The following is a 26,634-nucleotide window of genomic DNA, read 5'->3' as shown; positions in this document are numbered from 1 at the left end:
ATAGAGTTGATCGAGACAGCAGACAGAACAGCCAAGGCTGCATTAAAGCAGGGGAAATGTGATGTCAGGGTTTGTTATTGCAGGAATGAGTGCGGTCTTAGAGAAGGAATAGTTAGGCAATGGCAAAAGAGTGGTACTAAGAGATAAAAAGGCAAGCAGTTTTTTTCTATTCATCCAAGTGTAAGCAGATGTAGTATAGTCAGTAGTCAATTTAAATAGGGAAGGTAAGCTGACTAGACTAATATAGACTAAGGCTGGGGCACTGCAGGCCTGCGAATTGCAGTACTGTTGGTTGGGAAACACCTTGATGGGAAATATGAAGAATGTGTAGTGATGGAAACCATTCAAAGGGATGCTTTAGTGCCAGCTGTATAGAGAAGAAGGAAGACTTTGTTGGAGGAAGTGGCCAAGTTGGGAGTGGAGAGCAACAGTACGCCAAACTGCTAGAAATGTCACTGACTTTCTTCATACTACAGGCCTATACACACACACACACACACACACACACACACACACACACACACACACACACACACACACACACACACACACACACACACACACACACACACACCTCTCTCTCTCTCTCTCTCTCTCTCTCTCTCTCTTTTAAGGATGTAGGCGTTTAGGTGCAGGCTATGAAGTACTGACCATTCCATCCAGAGTGAGGCAGCAATGTGCTAAACACACCTAGTCTGCTGTAAAACTCCATGAAGAAGAAGAAGAAGCTAAGCAGAAGTTTAGGTTTTCCTCCTTGTTTTGGAGGGGAAATGGCTTCCTCTTTTTCTAAAGTCTTAAGAGAGCCAGAGATATGTTTTGGCCTTCACACTCATCTCCATGCTACTCTGTTTAAACTTTTAACAACAGTGCACAAAAAGCAAAGCTTCATATCTGGACTGACAGGTAAGGCTGATGGTTCGTTATTATAACATGCTGTTGTGTGTAATGTGCTGGTATTTGGCTGCAGTTAGCCATGTGTGTTTTGTGCCTGCAGGTTGCTGTGGCGTATTTTGTGTGGGTGTAAGAAATGAATTTGTTAGGAGTTTTAACCTGTCAGGAGCTGCTGATGGAGGCCACACTGATCACATTACACTTCTTCTTAAACATCTTTTCGACAAAAAGCAGTATAATTTACTTAACCATAAATACAACTCTTGCACAACTTCGGGGTGAAGCCCTGAATCTGATAGAAAAGTCCCTTAAAGGGACTATTAGCCTTTAAAAAAAATACTTAAACCATAAAGATAATTTATTAAAATAGGAAAGATGTGATTGGCACTTAATCACATTTTCTCCACTGAAACCGTAGAGGGCACTTTATCACATTTAATCTACCACTGCAGCATCCCTTTTTTCAAACAGGGGCATACAAGGGTGGGGCGATCTGAGTCTGCAGTGTGTGACAGCAAAATTATACCCAGATAAACATTTATGGATCAATAAAAAAATCTGATGTAGATGGTCTGAAGATGCCAGAAGGTCGAAAGACGAAAAATATATGTGACTTAAGCTTAGTTTTTAGCTTACTTAGCAGTAGACAGCTGCTTACTTTGCTTTAGATAGTGGTGGAAACTACACCTGTTTATGCATCTTAACTGGACTTTGTCTATACTCTTTATTACATATTAACTGAACATTTGATTATACTTTTTGTTGGAGTGTGTGATAGCTGTTTCAGTCTGTTTATGGTTGTTTGTCCTGGCTAGGTCTCTCTTGAAAAAATATTTTGATCTCAACAAGACTTTTACCTGACCAAAAAAAGGAAAATGAATGAACTAGAGTGCTCACTCACCCCGTAAACAAAGACAAGTTGATGTATGGTCCTTTCAGTATTTTGATTTTTCATTCTCTGTGTGAAGGTTTCGCGTCAGTGCCTATATCGATAGCATACTTCAATTCAGGCAGACACAAATTTAGAGAGTCTCAGTTGGAGCATATGGAACTCGCTTCACTGCCGCAGCTCTGCTTTGTGGTTCAGGCTGTTGAGGTGTTCAGTTAAAGTCCTGCCTAGATCAGCGTTAACCACAGTACGTGTGAGTTGATCCATTTGTCAATTTGTTTCTTTGTTGTCCACCTGCATCTTTTAGCCACATGGTTTTCCCCTGCCACCAACCTTGATTACCTTGCAGTTGTTGGTGGAAGCCACTACAGAGAATGTGATACTGAAGATTTCAGTATGGGAAGTTGGCATCGAGGCAAAAATGAGCGTACCACACACCTTGGCGAGGAAAATACAGATTGTTTGGATGTCAATATGTTGTGCGCTTATTTACATTGTATGAAATTACCCTAACACACTCAAATAGAAATGCATGGTTAGACACTAACAGACCTTTTTTCACTGGCGCATCATTAATGCAGGAGCTTGTTTCTAATGGCTAGGGAATCAATACAGCTTTGGACACATGCAGCGCTTAAGTTGGATGGTCTATAAATAACCCAGCTTGGGGTTTAGCCCATGACTGGATGAGATGATGGATGGCAGATGGGATGGCATTTTTCGATAGTGGAAGTGATATAAAAGCTTCAAAAGGCCGACTCTCCAGGGTACCTTGGAAAGGTTGGGCGCTTTGACCAAAAGGTGCATTATTTCACATGCCTTCAGAGGATGCCAAAGTGTTCCTCTTCTTCTTCTTTTTTTTTGCTCTCCTTTTAAAGTGAACTGGACCTGACTTCAGATCAGCCGCAGAGTCAACACATTATTACCCGGAAAAGCTTCTCCTCACACCACAAAACAGCGAAATGAGCCTTTCCTGCACTCATTTGAAGTTGTCAAAGTTTCCCTATACAACACTGATTGACTTTTAACTGACTTTGCACCTTGTTATCTGACTCCAGCTCACGTCCCTCATGTACCATCTCAGGCCTCTCCTTTTCTGCATTAGCACTTTAAAGCACATCTGTTTGCTGCCAGGGCAATTACTGCCACAGATACGATGATTTCACATGAAGATTTTTTCCATCGTAGATGGAAAATGAGGCTGGAATTTTAAAATGAAGGAACTAATGATGGAGCTGGAAAGATGTTTAGGAATGGAAAACAAGTTCCATAGGGGAAAAAAAATCAAGCTTTTAGAGAAGGAATACATCAGTTATTATGAATCGTACATACCACTTTCCTTAACATTGTACTTGTATTTGTGCTGACCCATTTTTCCTGTTGGGTTTGCCTCGGAGGACTTGGCTTTGTTTTCAGGGTTGCATATCTCCGTCTGGCCATTTTAAACAAAAAAATGCACTTTCTAAACAAAGCCATATGCTGCGTTGGAGTCCTTTCTTTCTCCATTATCCTGATACACACATATAGGAGCACTCTGACTTTTGCAGCACTCGCAGTGATGAGCAACATTTTGGTCATTTTGACCAAAATGTGTCAGTTCTGAGATAGTTTGTGCCTTTTGTATCAACTATTTTATGACATTTACGATGCAAATAACCAAAATGACTAAATTGTGTCAAACATTCTGTCATAATTGATAAAAGGAAACTTCTGGTTTATCACAACTTTGGTCTGACTTTTGTAGTTTTGACCATAATTCAGTAAAAGTCAGTAATTACTTTGGTGCGTAGTTGAAATCCTCATACTCCAGAAATGATGCTTTAACTGAAAATAAAAAGCATATATATATATATATATATATATGTGTATGTATATGTGTGTGTGTGTGTATATATATATATATATCTCTATCTCTATCTCTATCTCATCATCATCATCATCATACTGATGATATAATTTGATAAAATGCAAACCCTTGGTGTTCTCTCAATGAGCTTCATGAGGTAGTCACCTGAAATGGTTTTCACTTCACAGGTGTGCTTTGTCAGGGTTAATTAGTGGAATTTTATCCCTTTATTAATAAAAAAGCAAAGGGTGGCTACTTTGAAGAATCTAAAATATAAGACATGTTTTCAGTTATTTCACACTTTTTTGTTAAGTACATAATTCCATATATGTTCATTCATAGTTTTGATCCCTTCAGTGAGAATCTACAATGTAAATAGTCATGAAAATAAAAAGGAAACACATTGAATGAGAAGGTGTGTCCAAACTTTTGGCCTGTACTGTATGTGTATATCTATCTATCTATCTATCTATCTATCTATCTATCTATCTATCTATCTATCTATCTATCTATCTATCTATCTATCTATCTATCTATCTATCTATCTATCTATCTTTTCAATAAAGATGAAGTATTTAGTCTAATTAAAGGGCCTTTTTGAGTCATTAAGGCCAGCTCTGACCTAGCCTCAGCACTCTATTCATCACTCCGGGATTCAGTCGTGTGGCATTCCTTACGCATACCTTATTCATCCATTATCCATCACATAGCGGGTTGTGTTTTTAAAGCTGGTACCTCACAGATGTCTCCTTTCTGCCTGGAATGATGAAAATATTTGTCCGTTGCTAAACTGATATTTAAATCCTTTTTTTTTTTTCTTTCTACAGACTGCTCTGCTACTTCTTTACTGAAATGTACTTTAAGGAAACTAAGTAGACTGTGGCTGGCGCAGTATGTAGTAAGTATTGAATTTAAAGCTTGGTTTTCCACCGGGCAAACCTTTTATCTCTCTGGGAAGACACTAGACATCTGATGGACCACAATCGTTCAGAGATACAAACTCCTTTTAGATGTATCTAAGGTTTGTGCCGGGAACACTATGTGACAGAATCAAGTAGTGATGTCTGGAGTGCTGAGGTCACAAATGGGGCTGGATCTAACCATGTTGTTTTGTTCCTGCATTCATTGTACACAGCCATCCAGTGTGGCTTGTTGTCAGGTGTCTGATGACTGATGACATTCAGTTTAAGTGGTTTCTCTGCCCTTAGTGCTACATAATCAGCAGCACAGTTTTGGAGTATCGCATCGATGTCTGTCCCTCTGCTCACTACACAGTCACTGGTGTTATCTCACCATCTCTGAGCCTTGTTTTGTGGGAAATTCACATGAATCGCACAGGTTTATCTTTCAGTTCCACCAAAAGCACATAGATGATTTTTAAACAGTCTTTCTTCAATTAAGGCTTTAATAGTTTTTTGGGGGGAATTCTGCAGAGAAACATCTCAGGAAGAATCTGATCATCGATATTGGCTGAAGACATTTTATGACCGGAAGACGAACAGGACATTCAAGCTCAGATCCTAAAATAAAAACTGTTAGATGTACATCCTAGAAGACATTAATATTAAACTCACTCTGGTCTTTAAGAAACCCATAAGCCGTAAGTCCAAGCTCTATTTTGCATCTGGAGCAATGACATTGAAAACCAACCAATTAAAGAATTATTGTTAATTCCATATGCTGATAGAGAAATTAGACTTTTTAATGGCGCTATAGTAATATTATAGTATAGTAGTAATTCTGAAGGTTTTGTTCAAAGTGTTTTTCTCACTTAATAATGTGTTTTGAAAAGTCCTTAACTTCAGGAATCTATGACTGTGTGAGGATTAATCCCTGTTTACCAACCTTTTAAACTGTATCATACATACTATTATAAATAACAAAATCTACATTCAACATTAAAGTCCCAAGCAGCCACAGAGACCCATTACTGAAAATAATGGCTGGCTGATGTCATTTTTCTTATCACATTGTAAATAAACCATCAAGCTAGTTTTAGTTTTAGGTTGGGTAGAGTCCAACATAACAAACTAAACATGAGGCTAAAAAATATAACTTAAATAACAAAATCAAAAAAACACGTTATATGGCAAAGAACACATACAGCCACAGTTGTGGGACTAGTTCGTAATGAAAGGAGATGGAAGATGTTCTCCTTTTTTATATGGTGGGCTGTCATCTGAAAGGAACCAATCACCTGCGAGCCGATGGACCAATGGCCTCCATGGTCTGGTACACTCCTGTTTGCGAATGAGCAAACTCATGCAGGGACTTGGGATAATGATGTTGCTCCGTGTCTGCTGGATGTGTGAGTAGGCTAACCTGTTAGCTATAATGACTTCACAAGGCAATTAATGTAGTGCTTTGTGCCTGTCACCTTTTTTTTCTGATGCCTCGAAACCAGACAAATCTGTGAGCTCATTTTTTATTTGCTCTGGAAGATGTTCCTCATCCGCCTCCATCTGCTTTGGACAGATTTCCAGCAGCCTGAGATGGGACGGGCAAATCATAACCGCTTATCTAATATGGGCTGAAGACCTATTAAGACGAAGACCATAAAGAGGAGTGCTGTTGAGGCATTTAAAAAAATAAAAAAATACCAAGATGGCTGCAGCTGATGAGCTTTCTGTTGATCATGTCAGTATTGAATGAACTGGATGGTATATTTTTAATATATTTATGTATTATCCTGGCAAAAGTTTAATACATCACCTCATCTCTTGCACCCTGTAGTCAGTTGACATTTTAACTTTCTTTCCGTCACCGACTTTGCGCAAGCCCCGAAAAAAAAAGTACTGTGATTGGCTGTTACTACTGTGCTGTCATTGGCCATATACACCAGGTGGTCGCTTAGCGCTACCCTCATATGTTGACAACCCATTGATGACGTCTCTTGGAAATCAGAAATAAAATTAGAAGTTCCAGACTAATTTGCATTTGCGATTTGGTCTGGCGATGTCCCAAATGGCCAAAAATTCATTGATGCAGCTTTAACTGAACTTATCAGTATTACTTAACATAACTGGTCAAAGGTTAAAAAACGGTGTTCATGCTTTCCTCCTTGAAGTTGGATAACATAGATGTTGATGGGAGAACTAACATCACATAATTAGCTTAATAAAAAGATGCGACAAGGTTTCTTGATATCCTGGTTTGTGAGTCAACAGTAAAGTAAAAACAAAAGACCTCTACGTAACAGATGCATGTAACAGATCTGGGTGTCATTGAAACGTTGGCAGCAAGGCAGGCCTTGCATCGTAGTTTCAAACAAGGCTCCTGAGTCTTCAGAGCACCGGAGGAGAAAGCTGCCAATTCAGACTGCCTCGCCTCTCTGCTGTGATGGATGAGTCTGACTCCATCTCTCATCTTGCTCATGTAATTGAGGCTTCAACTGCTGTCACGCCACATGCTCATGGTCATAAAGGAAAAGGCAAAGAACACTGCCCTGCACTGAAAAGCAGCACCAGTGAAACCAGAAAGTTTGACTGGATCAATTTTAGGTCATGATATCTTGTTAAAAAATATATTCACTCAACATGATTGAGCCACCTCTCGCACACGGGTGGAGTATGTCTGTAAATGCGCTGCCGTTTTAAGAACCAGACCTCTTCTCTTGGCTTCCTTTCAGGAAGTACGTCTCAGAATAACCACCCTTGGCATGTGGTTTTACTGGAGTTTTTACATACATTTTGATTTTGTGTCAGAGGGCATTCTGAACAGAATTATGTAAATGAATACCCACCAAAAAGCTTGATGACTTTGCTAGCAGCATGGCTTGAGGCATGGCAATGTCAGTCGGTCAGTCCACTGCTTTGGTCCAGACAAAAATATATCAGGAACTACTAAATACTGTTATGAAACCATCCAATCACGATTGGTTTGTGTCCAATCATCTACTGGCTTGACTTCCGTGAGTTGATTCGGAAAGCAGTTACGAGATCTCGGAGAACAAAGCGTCACAAAGCAGGGATCAGTTCACAATGTTCCAAAGGTTTGACACACACAAGGATATATACATTTTCTAACAATCCTCTGTTCACTTCGATGACATGAGAGTAGATAGATAAGAAAGAGCCACCATAGGAAAGGTGGATTGGTTCAAGGTAGGTTCGCGCAGATAAATCTTCAGAAAAGAAAACAGTCTAACAATTTATGATACCCATTAAAATGGATGAGAGAGGCTTTGTTCAGAGTAGAACAGATACACACAACAAATACATTGCCATGCAATTTTGTAAAGACATTAATTGTTTCCAGAGGACGAATCCTACTGACTTTGGTGATTACCTTACAAGCAAGATTTTAGTAAAATATTTGGACAACTATTGGATGGATTGCCATAACATTATAAAATATAAGATAAATCCTCAGAGGAAAATGTAGGTGTCATAGCTAGTCAATTTTCTATTATTTAAAGGTCCCATGACATGGTGCTCTTTGGATGCTTTTATATAGACCTTAGTGGTCCCCTAATACTGTATCTGAAGTCTCTTTTATATAGGCCTTAGTGGTCCCCTAATACTGTATCTGAAGTCTCTTTTATATAGACCTTAGTGGTCCCCTAATACTGTATCTGAAGTCTCTTTTATATAGACCTTAGTGGTCCCCTAATACTGTATCTGAAGTCTCTTTTATATAGACCTTAGTGGTCCCCTAATACTGTATCTGAAGTCTCTTTTATATAGACCTTAGTGGTCCCCTAATACTGTATCTGAAGTCTCTTTCCTGAAATTCAGCCTTGGTGCAGCATTACAGCCACTATAGCCAGTCCCACAATGAGCTTTCCTTAGGATGTGACATTTCTGTGTCTGTAGCTATTGAGGAGGAGAGAGGGGGGGGCAAGGTGGAGGGTGGGGGTGTGGCCTTGACCAACTGCCACTTTGCTCATTTGAAAGCCATGATGTCTCTCTCTCATGGGTGGGCCAAATTCTCTGGGCAGGCAAAGCAGAGAAAGGGGAGGTAACCTTGCTCCTTATGACCTCATAAGGAGAAGATTCCAGATCGGCCCATCTGAGCTTTCATTTTCTCAAAGGCAGAGCAGGATACCCAGGGCTCGGTTTACACCTATCACCATTTCTAGCCACTGGGGGACCATAGGCAGGCTGGGGGGGGGACGCATATTAATGTTAAAAAAACCTAAAAGTGAAATTTTCATGCCATGGGACCTTTAATGCACAAATCTAGAGTGCTGACTAAATGCTAGTGACCTACACTCAATACGGTGCCTCAACACATCCTGATGGAAGACTGAAGCTGCTGCTGCTTTTGCTATGCAGGCTGTGTCGACACACTGTTGGTTCATGTTTATCATATGTAAAATGTTTGAGTTCTGGAGTTTTACACATTGCTTTTGTCCACAGGTGTGTAATTTAAAAACTGCTTTATTTCACTTTCAATGAAAAAATATGTATGCAGATTGTTGAAAGTGCACTAACAATACATTGACTTCTCAACTGTTTTTGAAGAGGCTCATAATTTAAAAACCGTGTGGTCACTTAAACAGCTAGTAACAGTTTTTCGATGTTAAATGCAAAGATGACCATAAAAAGGAATTATTACACCACTCACCAAGCAAGTGAAACATCTGATCCATCCTCTCCTTGTGTCATATCTTTTTAAAGCGTCATCCTCTCCAGTGTCATTAGAGCCAACATGCTGTGCAGCACTTATGGCCTTTTTAAGGATTCAAAATGGATCTTTAATGCCCCTGTCAAAATAATCAGTGTAATGTTTCTGAACAGTAGAGTGCCAGAATGAATCATCCCAAATTAATCAACATTTTATGTCGGTCTGATCTTGGCTTGACTTCCTTTCACTGAGGCGAAAATATCTGAGAAGCTTTTGCCAAGAGGCCAGATGATCTTCATAAATAGAGCTGATGGGTGATAATGTTCCGTCTTCTATGTGCTGTTGGATACAGAGATTGCCAGAACACAATACAACATAAGATTAGACCAGTCAGATGTTCTGCCCACAATATCTATCAATCTGCCTGCTAATGCATTCAACATGATAACCATGTTTGCTGCGGTGTGTATCGTTAACCTGAGTGCATTTTGATTCAAATGAATTTTGAAGGATCACAGTATTTCTGCAAAGTTAGAACATATCTTGCCCGGTAGCTAAATGCTTAATATTTAATATATAACACAGCCTAGCGATCTGTGAACAGAAACTGTAATATATATGAGCAAACACGCGGCGAGTGAGCTATGCGGATTCAGTGGAGCTGCTCTGTGAAGCAGAGGACGTTTGGCTGGGTAAGGAGCAGAGGACCACTTGACACCTCGAGCCTCCGTTTCTGTTGCTCTGCTTCCCTTCCCTTCAGATTGGTTTGGGGGTGGGTGTGGAGATGACTGGAAAGTCTGTCTGGATGAGATGAAGTGTTCATGTGGTGTGTGTGACAGTACAGAAATGAGAAATTCATGCTGAAGCCTGTGCAGCATCTTTGCATTAGTGGCCAGTTTTAGTTATTGTAGAATTGGAGTACTTGTATATACTGTATGTATGAATGTATGAATGACAGTAGAGCCAGCAATCTGTTAACTGAAGGCTGTATTTATGGAAACTACTACTCTCTGCTACTCTATGAAACATATTTTTGTCAATTGTCCTTGTTTATACAGCAGCCATATTTAGGGCTGGGTACCGAATTCAATACTTTTTAGGCAACGACCAAAATACCTAAGAAGTAAATCTCATCAGCGTCAGTGAGCCAATAAGCATGCAGCACTCTTCTACCGAGTTAAAAAATAAATAAAAATATTTGTGGCGCAATGTTTAATGTTGTATTTTCTTTTTGTTAAAATGGATTTTATAAAATTGGTATCGAAAAAAAGTATCATTCAGGAACCGTATTGGTACCAGTATCAAAGATTTTTTAACTTAACCCAGCCCTAGCCATATTTGATTTAATATACAGTATCATTATTCAGTGTGAGGATTTCATGTTTAGAAATTGGACAATTATATTGAAAAAAAACAAGTTCAAACTCATTTCATATCATCAAAAGGCTGGAACTACATACATTTTAGTCCTCTTTACTGATGTTAGCAGTCCCCCATTTTCCTTTTTGTGATCTAATTTTTCTATATTTAGGCACATATACACAAACCAATAGAGTTTTGGTAATTTCATAACCACAAGTGCTGGTGTATTGAGGTTGAATTTAATGATTTAAAAAAAAAAATTATCCTTTTAACATAGCGGTTCTCAAACTGGAGGGTTAAGCCACATATGGCCAGAGGGAAAAGCATGGAAAGAATATATAGGCTACCCGATACAAATTTGACAGGGAAGTAAAAAACACAGGTGATGCTGATTAAGTAAACAAGTTATATCGGAGATAGCATCTTGCTACCGAGTCCTCTATTGTTATAGTGGAAGAGGTTTCTGTCTTTTGTGTCTAGAAACTGGCAGTTTTATGCAGTTGTCACAAGCTTTTATTTGTCGTTCACACAGTTGCATTCAAGCGTGATGGGGTCATGAATTGATTTTTTTGCTTCTAAAGCGTCTGCTGACATAAAAGGTTGAAAAAAAACACTACTTTAACATTTGCACTGCCCAGTGTGTCAGTCATAGTCAATGACTATAAAACTTCAGGTACCTGCTCCAAACACCTCCTAAATTTTGAAGGCCAACTTTGGCCACATTTTATTATTAGTGCATTTCACATGATTATATGAAGCCAGTCTGTCACAACACAGTACATCACAACTTGTGGACAAGCAGCTCATTAAAGTTGTACCCCAGCAATTTAGAACATGACTCACATGAGGTAAATAATTAGCACCATAGTGTGGGTCAAGTTCCAAAAACACTGGATCCTACATTTCCCATAATGCAACCATTATTGTTGGAGCCTCCATGCCTGGTAAATACCCAGGTATGTCACAATCCACACACACACAGTTTTTAATGTAGGTTTTCTGTTATAAATCTGTAGGTGATATAACACCGATGACATCACTACACTGTGTGCAGAATTATTAGGCAAATGAGTATTTGGCCCATATCATAATTTTTATGCATTTTTTCCAACTTCAAGCTATATAAACTTGAATGCTTATTGGAGTTAAGCATTTCAGGTGATGTGTTTTTGTGTAATGAGGGAGGGTGTGGCTTAAGGACATCAACACCTTATATCAAGGTGTGCATAATTATTAGGCAGCTTCTTGTAGTATAGTAATACTACAATACAGAGAAACAGAATGACAATAGAGTGCAAACCTGTATGAAGAATATGGATACTGGAAGATTTTTTAGCAACTTCCAGGTAGCACACAACCTCCTTTCTACCACTAAGACCTGAAAGGAGGACAGACTAAACATACACACAGGAAACAAGATCCAATAGTCTCCCTGTGCATCTTGAGTGGATTGAATAGCTATTGGATATTTAAAAAAGTGTAAATGCATCCAAGAAGCTCTAAAGATGGTTTTAAATCTGACTAAACCGTTTCAACATCTGTGACAGATATCAGTGCATTCTAACATTTGCACCTGCATTTACATGAATTGTACATGGTTGTTTTCATATTTGTGTTCCTTAATGTTGTGATTCCTAAATGCTGTATACTACTTCAAGCTTTGTACATGAGAAGGTCTAAAACTGCTCATTAGTCAGCATTGATAATGCAAGATAATCTGGCATATGTTGAAATTATTTGTCCAAAACGTGATTGATTGTGACATTGTTCACTTCTTTATACTGTTGCAAATCAAATATGCAATCTGTGTGAAGAAGGTCGATTAACTGCAGCTCTGCCTGTCTTTCTGCTGTTAAATAGTGGATCTAATTGTGTGTACATACACACGGGCTAATGCACATTATCTCTCCTTTCACAGTACGCACAAAGTCAAATGGCTATGAGGTGGTACATTGGAGGACACCCAGAAGCTCAAGCAGTTTAGACACAGCTTTACGGAGACGAGTGCAATAAATTTAGCCAGGTCGACCTAGTGGTTATAAAGCAGAAATCCCGGGCCGTATGCATCACTTCATAGGCTCCGTTTAGTATGTTGTCGTAGAGGATCAAAGCATTCGCCATAGCACTCCCTTCCAGTAACATTTCAGTGCTGTGCAACTCTCAGCTCAGCTGAGGGATTAGGCCAGCCTTGAATTTAAAGGGGTGGGGGTGAATTTTAGCCTACAGGGGGTGGCATGTTTCTATTTATGGCATGAGCTGCATAAACTCAAGCTTGGTGTCTTCCAGGCATTCATTGGAGTCTTGGCCCTGTTTTGAGAGAAATATTGCAGTATAATTATGCATTGGCACTAAATGAGCCACATGCAGGTATTTTATATCCCCAGCATGTGTTTGTTTCATTTATTCAGCATTATGAAGAAAGAAAATGATTTTGTTTTCAAGAATACTGGTGTGACCTTTACATACTAAGCATTTTACTTCTTGTCAGATTCTCCAAACTATTTTTAGGTATCTGGGATGCACAGATAGTGAGTTTTCCTCCCCATACGTGTCCAAGCCTAAACCTTTATAATTTATGGGAACCATGCTGTTTTTGTGTCTTTGACTGTCGTCTTGTGTAAAACGCAGGTGTCACTGAGATCATCGGGGGCCGAGGCCTGGTGTCACACCAATCATACCAGAGCTAAGATTACACACCAGCAATTACACACCAGCTGTGCGTACAAGGGGAGGGGATGGTAGGGGGAGGGTGCAGTAAAAAGGGATGCAGATGACATAGAGAGAAGAAAATCTGAACAGAGCATTTTTGACAGGAATGGCATGTTGTCCTTTTTCTATTAATAGTCGAATATTTGTAGTTGAATGAATAATCTCCTTTTCACTTGGTTCCAACTGGTCGCTGGTTTCCACTGTACTACCTTCAACACTGCGATTAAAAACTTTATTCATGCCAAAGAGCCACTGAAGCTATTCTCTACTGAAACAGACCTTTAAGATATCCCATGACCACTAATAATAATATTCATGTAGTGTATGAAACGTGATCAGAATAAATGTCTTTTTTTTTTTTTAAGTCCATTCAGGTGAGGAGATTCCCATAGGCAATCAGTGTAGGACTGCTATATTATCTACATCATATAAGGCTGCTGGCCTGGAGCCCAATGACCTCCACATCTTAATTTTTTATGTTGAAATAACAAAATATTACTTTTTGTATCAATTTCTTTGTCAGACCCACATCTTAGGGTTTACCTTCTGTAAACGTTAACCGAGAGTCATGTACAGCACAGGAACCAAGCCTGGAAGCAGCTGCGTGTGCTGCTCTGATCAGTCACTTAAGTGTGATCTTAATTCATGCATCCATTTTAAAATAACTGACCATATCATACTCAATAGGAAGAAGTTCTTTGAAACATGATTTATTTACATATTTCATCAATTTATCACTCTTGATAGCCAATAGTTACAGCACATAGCAGGGTTTTTCCTGGCTCAGAATGTGCCCTTGGGGGGAGGGCAACTATACCCATGGCATTAAGCATGTCCGCGTACAGTAAAGGCAATGAGTCTGTGTTACCTAATTTGACAGAAATCTATTTACCTGTTATTTCTGACAATTTGATAAACAAAAATATGTGTCATGCTTGAATAAATAAAACCCCAATTAACAAAACTGGTTAAAAAAAATATTAATATTTAATTAATCACCGGGAGAGTCTGGTACAGCCTGACTCTGTAGATAAAACTGAGATTAGCGTTCATATTCAAGTTTATGTTTTGCTTGTTTAACAGTTGTTTGGTAAATTGCTCTTTAGAGAGGATTTGAATCGCTATTTTTATTCTCAATTCTTATCATTTTGGTGCTGGTCTTTTGGGGGGGTCGCCAAAAATTCCTATATGCAGGAAAAAGCCTGCATAGAGTACCTCCCTGTAAAACTACAAATAGTTTGTCTTTATGTTTCTGCTTGAGTGCAGGTTTAATAAATGAGATGCAGTATGTTAATTAATGAGCTTTGGAAGGTGTATTTTTAGCCGCGCTAGCGCCGTGGCTCCAGGGATGACAATGTCGGTCTGTTGGTCGACCACTTTGGTCTAGACTGAAAATATTTCAACTAAGCTATTGATGGATCGTCATGGCATTTTGTACAGATTCATGGTGGCCAGAGGATGATTCTTAGTGATTTTGGGGATCAAATTATCTTTCCTCTTTCACCACCCTCAGGTTCACTTTTTTGTTACAGTATTATAGTGACTTAGTTAGAGATGGTCCGATACCACTTTTTTGCTTCCCGATACCGATTCCGATACCTGAACTTGCGTATCGGCCGATACCGAGTACCGATCCGATACCAGTGAGTCATATATTTCATTATGTTTTAACATCTGTATACTACTATCTCTGTATGGATGTGATATGATTTCTTTCTTTGTTGTCGGTCTGGCTCAGGTTAAACTCTTTGTGAAACATGAACAAACGCAAACAAGGAATGCCCCAGAACTTTCTTTTATAGTTATAATGAAAAAGAACATAAATAAACTACTTTAACGTAGATTTTCTTTAGGGCTTCATTACGTGGTATCGGATCGGTGCATAAACTCCAGTACTTCCCGATACCGATACCAGCATTTTAGGCAGTATCGGAGCCGATACCGATACTGGTATCGGTATCGGAACATCTCTAGACTTAGTTAGTGTCTTGACAACTATCGGATGCGTTGCCATAACATTTGGTGTAGACATTCATGTTCCCCTCAAGATTAATTTTGGTTTTCACTTTGGTCGTCTCCTAACTTTTCATCTGTATGGACAGTTTTCAACTTTAACTTAAACTTTTCTTCAAGTCTTTTACTAGAGTCTTTGTATAGTTAAGTAATGATTATTCTATTTTTGATATATTGTGTAGCCTGTTGTACTTGAATAGATATAGAATTTGCACTGGCAATGTACTTGCACTGACACTGGCCCAATCCCAAAGTGAGCCCTGAGGACTAAGGAATAAGGACTCACAGACTTAATTGATCTCAGGTACTAAGTGAGTGTGTGAGGCCACATGGGCTCAGATAGGTAGAAATGGGATCGGGACAGCACTTCATGAGATCACATGTTACCTTGGCGACGTTTAATAACAAAGATGTTGCTGACACTTGCCGGTTTGGGAATTTTCATTTTAAGTTTGTTGCTTTCCACACGGCCAAGGCACAGGAGACGGCGACCTGATTCCAAACTCTTGTTTTACAAGCTGGACAACAGGTTGGTCCGTTCCGTGGTCGTGTGTCATGCTGTTGTTTACCTTTGTAATTTCCGGATTTCCCTATCGTCTCTGCGGTAAACGTCACAACGCTTTGAACTGTGGGTAATTCCCTTTGGTGAAGTCTGCATCGATGCAGACTCACGGAAAGGGCTCGGTAAGTGTGTACTCAAACCCTCACGCCCTTTGAAATTCCACATTGGGACAACCCTAAGCCCTTACGAATTTTGCGAGAACGCGCACCAAAGTCCGTGAGTCTGTGAGTCCGGACTTTGGGATTGGGCCATTCTCTTGCACTATGATACCACTGCACCTTTCTGCATTTTTTCCACACTGCTCCTTTAAACATGCTACAATCTAACTTTACTGTAAGGGCACACTATTGATGTCTTCCTTTGTATTTTTGTAGTATGTATGTGTGCGTGGATGTCATATCTATCTATCTATCTATCTATCTATCTATCTATCTATCTATCTATCTATCTATCTATCTATCTATCTATCTATCTATCTATCTATCTATCTATGATCAATACTTTGGTACCTGCAGAACTAATGACACTCCCATCACCCAAACGTGCTTTGTGCTTAGTTCTACTTAGCAAATGTTAGCATGCTAACACGAACATTGTAAACATTATATCTGCTAAACAGCACGTTGCTTCCAATGTTTATGCAACTTATACAGAGCTTGTATACTTACAAAAAAATTTGTTCAGTATATTGCAGATTTTAGTTAATTTTGTTCTGTTCTCTCAAAGTGAGTTTTCTTTAGCAGAAGCTATTTCTCCTTCAGTATGTCCCAGTTGCTTATGATTACAGACTGTGAATGTATTCCTAGTGATCCCAGTTTATAAGACGCCAATGGGCCTCATTCACCTACCGTTCTTACGAAGAAATGTGTTCTTAAACCCTTCTTACGAACTTTTTACGAAGATTCTGGCATTCACTAATGTTTGCTTAACTTGGATTTGTTCTTAGCTAAGAACAAAATCTATGAACACTGAAAAGCACTCTTACGCACATTTGAGTGATGACAATTTGCTCCAAATGATTGCTTACTGCATTTTATTTAATTCTACAGTCGTTTACAGTGATAGTATTGTACTGTAATGTATTTCTGATCATTTGTTGAAAAAAATATCATAGTATGCAAAAAAAACACTAACACTGTAATTTACATCAGCAATTAAACTGATTAAATCTTGCGTTATTTGGTGATTGATTGCTATTTATAGGGCCAAAATGCAGTGGTAGAATGTAACAAAGTACAAATTCGTCCTAACTGTACTTAAGTAAATTTTTCACGTATCTGTACTTTACTTAAGTAGACTCAATAGTGCATAGCCTACTTTTGACTTTTACTTTGTTACATTTTGCAGCAATTATCTATACTTTTCTACTCCACTACATTTCTTCAATGTTCCGTTACATTTTCTGATCAGTTTCCCCCCTGCCAAAACGTCTTCCTGACCGTCACACGTTTGTCTCACCAGTGAAGTTTGGTTGCCGTAGATACTGTATATATGGGGCACCGCTGATCCAAGCCGGCTCCGGTGCTCTGTTTGTTTTTATTATTCCCGTTTTTAAATCAAAGTTGCTATCTATTTCTCTCCACAGCGTCGTTTACTCCTCTGCCAGGCTGCGTAAGACGCGTTCATATCTTATTTATTTGGCTGGACCTCTTCACATCTCCCCATTTGCGCTGCTTCAGACACTTTATTTGCTTACTTGCATGGTTAAAGAAAATAAAATACATCCATGAATAAAACCAACCGCATTCCGATTCTAACACATTTCCGTTTTATGCTGGTTAGGATAGGAACTTTTTTTTTAAAGCCAGGCCTTGTTTGTGGTAGTGGACACCTTCTACTTTTACTAAAGTAAATATGTCTCTGGTTATTTGTACTTTTATTTAAGTACTGAGATTCAGTACTTCCTCCACTGCGTCTCCCAGGAGGTGCACAGGAAGTGTCATGTCCTTATATGGGAATTTGCGGGGCGTTTTCTTATGCTAATTAGGAACAACTGGCACGCGCTTTCAGTTACGAAGACGTGGGATTCACAAGGGGGTAAGCTTCGCTTCTGAACGCGAACCTCCGATGGCGCCATTTTGTTGCTACAAAGGTATCACCTCTTGTTAGCATTCCACTGACCGCCATTTTTTTTTTACGTCACTTGACTGCGAATAACTTTACATCTGAAGCGTTTAAAGACTCTATTTGTCCATCTTTTAATTCTAAAGAAACACGACAATGTATAAAAGGCTCCATTACCTTGTACCTCACGTTATGGCTCCGTAGCAGACGCTTTTATAAAAATAGGCTAACGATTGTGTCATAACCAAGTGACTTACTGTCGCACAGTAGAGGAATTACCGTATAGTACAGGAGAAGCTCGCAGGCAGTTTCGACTTACATTAGCTGTTTAGGTTTAATTACGAATGTTAACTAGCATGTTAGTTAGCAATAATTAGCCTGTGCTTATGTTATCTCCTTACATATACCTACACTCTCCGTCTCTGTAAGATTGGAAATGATTGAGATTTCTCTTGGCACAGCTACAAGAAGACTTACAACTTTCAGACACGTTGCTCACGTCACATTTACGTTGTCTCTGTCAGTTGGAGGCTGCGCAGTTAAGGAAGAGATCACCGGAAAAGTGCTTCTAATAGCCTTTACTGGTCTCCGTCCAGAGCAACGGGGTCTATTGGTCCATTAATATATATGTCAATGGGGATTCATCAATCCTAAGAACACAGATGCGAACAATTCTGCTGTTTAAGAACACGTCATGAATCCGGCGTAGACTTTTCTTAGGAACCTTCTTAAGAACATATTTAAGAGAAAACTTAGGAAGATATTGGTGAATGAGGCCCATTGTTATTAAATGAACACTTTATATCACAACAGGGGATAATGACTCTAAAGTCTACACTGATAATCATAGAATTGAGAGGAACTGCTCAGTTGTGCCATTTATACGTGTAACTGTACCTCTAGTAGAGAATGCAATTACCTCTGAAACACACACAAGCCCTGCCTGATTGTCATACAGATAGCAGCTGAAAGAAAATCAAACACATTTGTCTTTGCTCCTGCATAGACATTGTTGTACATGCTTCAAAGGGAGTGTGTGTTAAAGCAGCCATTATCAGCATGGAAAAAATGCTGCTTATAATGAATAGAAATACTCCTGTAAAAAAACAATTCTTCCATTTTTGCATTCCTGTAGCATTTCCTCTAAGTCCTATTTAAATATTCATGCAGTTGCCTCACCTCCACTCAATAAATAAGCACTTAATAAATGCTTATTAATATTTAATTGTCTCATTGTGCATTTTAAAAACATAATGAGCCAGTTAAGCATTTCTCGTTGATTTTTTTTGCTGATTAACCGTGTTAAATTAAGATATGCATTTATTTGTCAACTTAATGCAACTTAACCAAGCTGGGATGGGGCTCAGAGAGCAGCAGCACATTTAGCAACAAGCACGTGAACAATCAACGTATCCTCAGACAATGGTTCGAGTGATATCTTATGATATCACTCAAAAGTTATGGACACATTTTCAGTGCATTTCTGCAGTGCAGAACCTGTTTATGCAACAAAAATACGTGGCTAGGTTTAGGAAAGGATCGCTGTTTGAGATGTCAACATTGACTTGCTTTTGTACACATGGAACAAATAGCGTTCTCCTGTGTGAAAGTCGTGTCGGTTTTAACCATCCATCCACCCCAACCTCCTCCCTATACGTGGAATAATAATGCATTACTTTTTTTTGGTATAAGTATGAATCGTGAATAAGAACAGCCTGGACCAGATAAAAAAAAAGACAAGAGCGAAACATACAAAAACAGCTCCAGTACAGTGGTGCAGTCATTCAGTGTGATTTTAAAAGGCATTGATTATTGTCCAATTCATTCCATGCCAGTTTTAATCTTTTCATCTTTAAACTCATACTTATCCCCCCTTGATTTCAAATCCAACTGAAAGTGTAAGGGTTAATCAGCTGGCATAAACAAGACAGCCCACACAGATCTACAGATGAAAAGTAGACATATTACCCTCTTTTCAGCACTGCATCAGTATCTGTTCGTCCTCAGCAGGAAGTCTCCCTGCTGTATTGCTCCAACTCAACATCAACAACAGTGTGTCATACCTTTAGTAGGGAGATTGAATAGTTATATAAAACAATTTCCTTTTTAAAGCCCCAGTGTGTAACGTTTGTAGTTGTTCATTATCAAAATCTGTATTGCCCTTCACAAACTTGTCCTTTTTCATGAATATTGACCACCACCATCAATTTCAAGTATTCCTATTAGCTTGGAATTTTACATTTGTGCTTGCATGAACTGGGGTAGACGCTCCATAATGATGCGCCATCTTGAAATACGTTAGCTGGTAAGGGACATACAGGCTATACTGCTCCGCCTTTCACGTTTTCGACTCACAGCTGCTGCTAATGGGTATCGTCGCTTCCCGGCCCCGGCAAGTTTGAAGAACGAAACATGGAGGACCACACGTATTCAGAATCCAAATTTTTTTCTTCTTCGCCCAGAAAAAGAAAACGGATATTGAAAAGAGCAAGAGACTGGAAAAAGAGTGAACATTGGAGCTGCTTTGCAGGCACACCCCAAATCCCAACTAGTTAATTATCCTTTGGACCGCTGCAGTCTCCTTTTCTTTCTCGCTCCTTTCTGTCGAGTGGCATGCGTGCCCGCTGGTGGTGTCCGCGCTACTCTCCGACATGAACTCATGGATGTATTAAGAGAACGTATGAACTCCAACAATGACGGCTGATAGACGGCCTTTTGTACACCTTCGCTTTTTGAAGTGTGAAGGCTACCGTAGCTGCAATACTGCGTGGCAAGAGCGAGTTGATTGCGATATATGGTCTCAATGCTAGATGGGAGTAATTCTTACAAAATGTAGCTTTAATGTGTCCTTAATCAAGGTGTTTACCATGTTAAAGTTTATTCAGAGCATTTAGGCGACTTTTGATTTGTGATTAGAGTCTGGTCGAGTGCACCATCCGGGTACTCGTGGTGCACTGCATTTGGCCACACTTCAACAGTGTGAATGCAATATGTACTCAAAATACCTAGTGTAAGTAATGAAGTGCGCGACATGTAATGTGAAAGGTGTTGTTTGTATTGACAAGCCCACAGATAATATCTGCAACTCTGCAATTCCCCTCAATGGTTTAGCATCTTTTAGCCCATTATTTTGGTTTTCTGGCCAAAAACAAACTGTTTGGATAGCTCTCACTACTCGCAGGAGGGCAGTTGTGTTGCATCGTCAGATGTGAGTCGGGGATATGGGGGAAGGTGGTAGAATACAAATAGGTTAACCTATTTACAAAAGTCAATAGTTTTTATAGGTCAAAGTATTTTGCTACTTGTAATACCGAAGACTTTGAACAGACTTTGAAAAGACTAAAGTCTGACACCATCTCACATCTAAAGACAACCATCTCACATCTTACATTAAAGGCTCATGCAGGGTCACCAATTGCAAGAATACAACTAGATTTGTTTTGAAAAATTTAACCAAGCTAGCTAGAGTTAGCGGGTAACTTAAAGTGATGGTTCGGAGTAATTCCACCCTGGGGTCCTTTGCACCATGACCTCGAGCCAAACAACCCCCCAGAAGCTTTCAGCTGGATCGAACATTGGGAGAGTTAGCGTTATCAGCTGAATAGCTTAGTGCAGGCGCTAATGGATCCAACTGTGTATTTCGTAAGTTACCCCCCTAATGATGCCCAAAATGATACCAAACTTCTACAGTAGTACAAATAGGTTATGTACTCATAAAACGATGGATTGGAAAGTTTGTAAGTACACCAGAAGTTTATTTAAATAACACTTGCCTGCTGGCTTCTGCTCTATGCTGCTGCTGCTACCGGCAGTAAGACGAGTGCTTACCCTTCACTGGCAATGTAATAAGTTAGAAAATAACAGTCAAGTTTTTCAGTTTGCCCCTGAGCCAGAGAACAGGAACTGGAAGTCCTCCCGCCATATCTAAAGACAATGTTTAGACAGGTACAAACAGGTTAAAACTTTCCAAAATGATGTTGCAGTCAGCAGCAGCAGAGGCAAGGAGGGGGAGGGCAATTACCACTTTGATGGCTCAACTTTTTGTACTTGCTGCAGCAGCTTGCCGTGTGGCCATGGACAAGTCTGAATATCTGGTCTGAGACAATAAACAACATGAATGACACTAGTTAGCAAACCTCACTTTAATATCGTGTCATATTGCTTACCATTTCGTCTACTTTAAGCCACAACCTGCTCTATTTAGCTGCGTTCGCAGAGTTGGGCCCTGCTGCCGCCAATTCATAATACTGTACAGAACATTGAATCAGCGACAACTGCTCACCGTCTGAAAGCACCTTTACTCCCACAAACCTGAAAGAGAGAGACTTTTCACCTACTCCTGCAGTGGTTGATCATAAGCCTGTGTGATGTAGTGTTAATTTTGTCACCTATTTTTAATTTAGTCTTAGTCTTGTGCCAAATGTCCTTGTTAGTTTTAGTCATATTTAGTCATTCACATATCTTTTTTTGTTAGTTAAGTTTTAGTAGACTAAAAGTCTCGTCATTTTAGTCTAGTTTTAGTCAAAAGAGAACTCAGTATATCTTTCTCAAGTTTTAGTGAAAACATTTTAGTCTTTTTTTAAATAAATTATTTCTGAGATTATTTCTGATAACCATTTCAGTCAAATAGTTATATAAAAATAAATTATATAATGTTATATAAATATCGAGCCTTCCTTATTTCACAAGTAAATTCCTGTTAAACGACAAAAACAACCACTGCATGGGAAAAGGATATTTTACAATAACTTAGAATGCAGCACGAAGCTGGCGAGGTGTATTTCAAGTGAACGCAACATATGTGTTGTTTTTCAGACAACGGCAGCTATAGAATGTCGTACGTCTCGGTGTTGGAATCCTCTACAGTGAAATACAGACAAACTTTTACACCGTTTAACTATCAGCATTTTAACCGTGTATAGTCCAGCTGCTAGCTAATGGTAGGGTAACGTTACCTGCTGCCAAGTGTAGTATTAACTAGTGTCCCGTGCAGCGATGTTTCGGTTGCCTCTAACGTCCGTTAATGAGCATCAGAGAGAAGCACAGGCATTAAGTGGCACCAAAATCCGCGTTGCTATTCGGTCCGGTAGATAACGGTTGTCAAGGCACCAGGTCTCGGTACCCAACCCTAGTAACCCTGAATATTTTATCTCATGATGAAAAAGTAGAGGCGATTGTAGACGAAAATGAAGAGAGATTTTATCTTAGTTTTAATTTTATGCAAAACATTTTAGTCTTGTCTTTTTCGTCAACAATAATGCATGTTAATTTAGTCTTAGTCAGCGTTTTTGGACATTGGCGCAGTCTCGTCATCGGCTCGTCTTAGTCATGGAAAAAAAGAGGTCGTTGACGAACATATTTAGTCTTGCCTCGTCTGACGAAACTAACACTAGTGTGATGGTGGGCAAGTATATACATAATGATTTGAAAATGAGACCAGAAAGAAAAACGGATAAGCAACAGATGTTTGGACTGCTCTTGATGTATTTAGGTCTTTTCTCCAACATGACATCATGACTTCGCATAAACACACACGCCGCTACGGTTGGGTTAAGGATAAGTGAAACGCGGGTTGGCTTTAGGAAAAGAAAAACAGGTTGGGATTAGGAAAAGAAGAACCTGGTTGGGTTTAGGAAAAGAACACAAACGTAAAAAGGAAACACCACACGCAGGACACAAAGGAAATGTTACATGCAGGACACAATCCCTGCTCTCCTGAAAGTCCTGTGTTTTACCCATCCTCCACCCTGACCAACCTCCCTACGCGGATTTTCGCCCTCTTATACGCATCGCAAGGTAATGTAAGTCAATGGAGGACAAACGGCGTTGATAAACACGTTAAAAACCAAGTGTGCGTCTTCATAACACGCCAATAATGGCATACGAATTGGTGTGTCATACATACGCCACTTCATGAGATCAGTCTGTTTTGTCAGAAGTTAGTGGAGTCTTGTATCTTACCTGATTATGCTACAGTCTTAAGAAGCTTGTAAAAGCTGAGTTTAAACATTGACAACACACAAAAGGAAGTGACTCTGATAGGTGACTAAAACTATGTCTGAGTTGAATCATAATGAACTGTGTAGTGTTGCTGTTAAGTGGTAGACTCTTCCTGACTGTCTGTGATTAGGACTCTCCCTGACTCCTTGTGTGAGAGCGTTAACGCTGATCTGCATGTGTCAGCATTGCTCCCCCATCACAGAGCAAGAAGGATAGTCGGGGAGGGGCAGATTATACTGTAGATGTAGTAGTCTTGTGCCACAAAGACAGTTTTCACCTGGTTTTAAAATCTGTCCTGAGTGATGTGATTACAAGTGGATTGCTCTAAGTACGTCAATTCACACCTGGCATTAAAATGTATCTCCAGTACTTTTGCTGTTAGACTGACGTTGTTTGTTCGGGAGGAACGTTTTTGCAATTTTTTTATGGCATTATTCACTTTGAATGCATTCATTGTGAGTGAAAATTTACTGTAGCAGGTGAAACGTAGCATTAATGGTGTCTTGCATGTAGTACAAATTTTCACTGTGCAGATACACAAAGATGGGTGTCGAAGCACGTAGTACCCCATTATTAGCTTAGCCAATACAACATTTACTGCTATTGTTTGTGACCATGGTTGTTTACGGTTTAATTACAAAGCTGTTTTAACTGTAGACGGGGAGATGGTGGTGCTAAACGTGAGACCTGTGATTAGAAAAGCTCTTTTTTTCATAGACCTTTAATTAGAATTACATTGCTCGAAAATAGCCTGGGTCTTAGTTTATTTACTGTCAGTTACTGGTATCAGTAGACACTGCTGCAGAAAGTAACTTAAATAATACATTTAAAATGTTTACTTTATGGGTGTCAAATGGCCTGGACATCCATTACACCCCTTGGGGACCACCATAATAACCGTCGACCCTACCCCCACTCTACTAGAAGGACCCCTGGGAACACAAACCACAACCATGGACATTTAAGCTGCAGTCTAACAGCACATTTGTTTCCAATTGTTCTCTGAAAAGGGCCATTAGTCAATATTAGTCAGATAGGCAAACACGTATAGTTAAAACTGCATTTGAATAATTAAATAAAGCAATGTTATTCTTTTTCCGGTGCCTGTCTGCTGTTGTTTGGAGCTCAGCAGTGTGCGGCTCAGCTCTGTGTAATGGGACTAACAACCTCGATAAACCTAAACTGGAAATGTAATGAGAAACTATTCATAATGCGATAAAGCCAGCCTGTCATACAATGTAATCTAATGACCACAGCAATGTTGTATCTCGTTTTTTTTGGAAATATATTGCTTTCCTTGTAAGAATAATGATACCTGCTTCTCTGTTTATGCAGAACTGGCATATATGCTTCATATTATTTTGCTGTGAAATAGATGTATTCAGGGATGTACTATAGTGGAGAGTAAGCTCACTGAACAATCTGTTTAAGCAATGTATGGTGTCAACCCACATCAGTAAATAGCATATCGGTGCTCCTGTGCTATTTGCACATATTTAAATGAGTACATTGGTGCAAAATTGGCCTCTTTCTTTGCCAATGAGCCTTATTGCAATATGAAATAATCAGAAATGATTAGCGTCTTCCGAGAGTTGGTGAAGCGCATTCTCAAAGGGTGTCCTCCACTTCAATTCACACTTCTTTTACAGTCTGAAGGTGTGCGTTTAAAAAAACAGCAACAGCACTGACAGACTGGTATATTAAATCTCTCTGTCACGTTTAAATTCCTTGCCTGAAATTTTGAGGAATGCCTCTGCACCTCATCATCAGGACCTGTAGGTCACCATCTGAAAATGTCATTTTTCTTCTTCTCTCTGTCATCGTTCTGCCGATTGTTCTCGGTGCAAAGGCAACATTTATACATTGCCACATGGATAATTGCATTCAGATGCAACAAAAGGGCACATTGCACTTGGCTGCAAAATTTAATGAGCTGGTTTGCACTGTAATATCATTAGTGCAACACTGTAGTCGGACCTTGTCGAGACGTTGCAGGTGATGTACAATCCATAGATGCTAATAGTGGCCGCAATCCATTTTTTTGTCACAAGTTTCTGTCCTCTTCAGGCCCTCTATGTTCTCCTGGAGCACCCTGTGATGTAGCTGCTTGATAGAGAAGAGAGAAATTAGTAAAAAGAGCAGAGAGAGAACCATGCACGGCAGAAAGAGCACGGGGGGGAGGCCTCTGATGAAAACCCGACAGCAGCTTTAATCACAAGAGCGCAGGCATTTGTTCTGTCAGCTGAAAAGAAAAGCGTCACAGGGGAAGTGTGTATTCCGAAATAAGGCTGTTATGAGTGTTCCTGCTTCTGTGGACGGCAGTGTGAATGTGCACGTGTATTAAGATGGGAACCACTGCAATGAATGGCAGTCCAGACACACACGCACATACAGCACCTGGAGATATGTGAGGATTTGTCTCAGCATTGTCTCAGTGGATGAACCAACACAGGGGGAGTCATGTCTCTCCTCTTCACCTCCCTAACCATCCTCCCATCCTTCTCCTCCTGCTTATATAGTGATTTTGGCACAATTGGCGGCAATCATTCCCACCCGGTGGAAAATACTGATGGATGCAGGTCGACCTCTCGGGCTCCCTGGCGCTCTCTCACACAGAGACAGAACAGGGAGAGGAAGAAGAGTGGAGCCTTGTCTTGTGTAGTAATATATCTCTGCAAGGTTTTAAATCACTGTGGTTGGCTTTGATTCAGTTGTAAAGATAAAGTTAAG

General features: G+C 39.6%; 1 long non-coding RNA gene across 2 annotated transcripts; it reads left to right on the top strand.

Annotated features, from left to right (window-relative positions):
- Window positions 1-688: 688 nt before the first annotated feature.
- LOC120543909 lies at window positions 689-26,634 on the top strand. Of its 2 annotated transcripts, none has more exons than XR_005636412.1 (3): window positions 689-903; window positions 4,454-4,524; window positions 26,424-26,634. It is a non-coding gene; the product is annotated as an uncharacterized LOC120543909 (long non-coding RNA). The 2 variants fall into 2 exon arrangements; XR_005636411.1 differs by lacking the exon at window positions 26,424-26,634 and adding an exon at window positions 6,102-6,202.

This window comes from Perca fluviatilis, chromosome 16 (assembly GCF_010015445.1).
Source record: "Perca fluviatilis chromosome 16, GENO_Pfluv_1.0, whole genome shotgun sequence".
Lineage (NCBI taxonomy): Eukaryota > Metazoa > Chordata > Actinopteri > Perciformes > Percidae > Perca > Perca fluviatilis.
The sequence above is the reverse complement of the archived record's forward strand: the minus strand, read 5'-3'. Positions and strand labels throughout refer to the sequence as shown.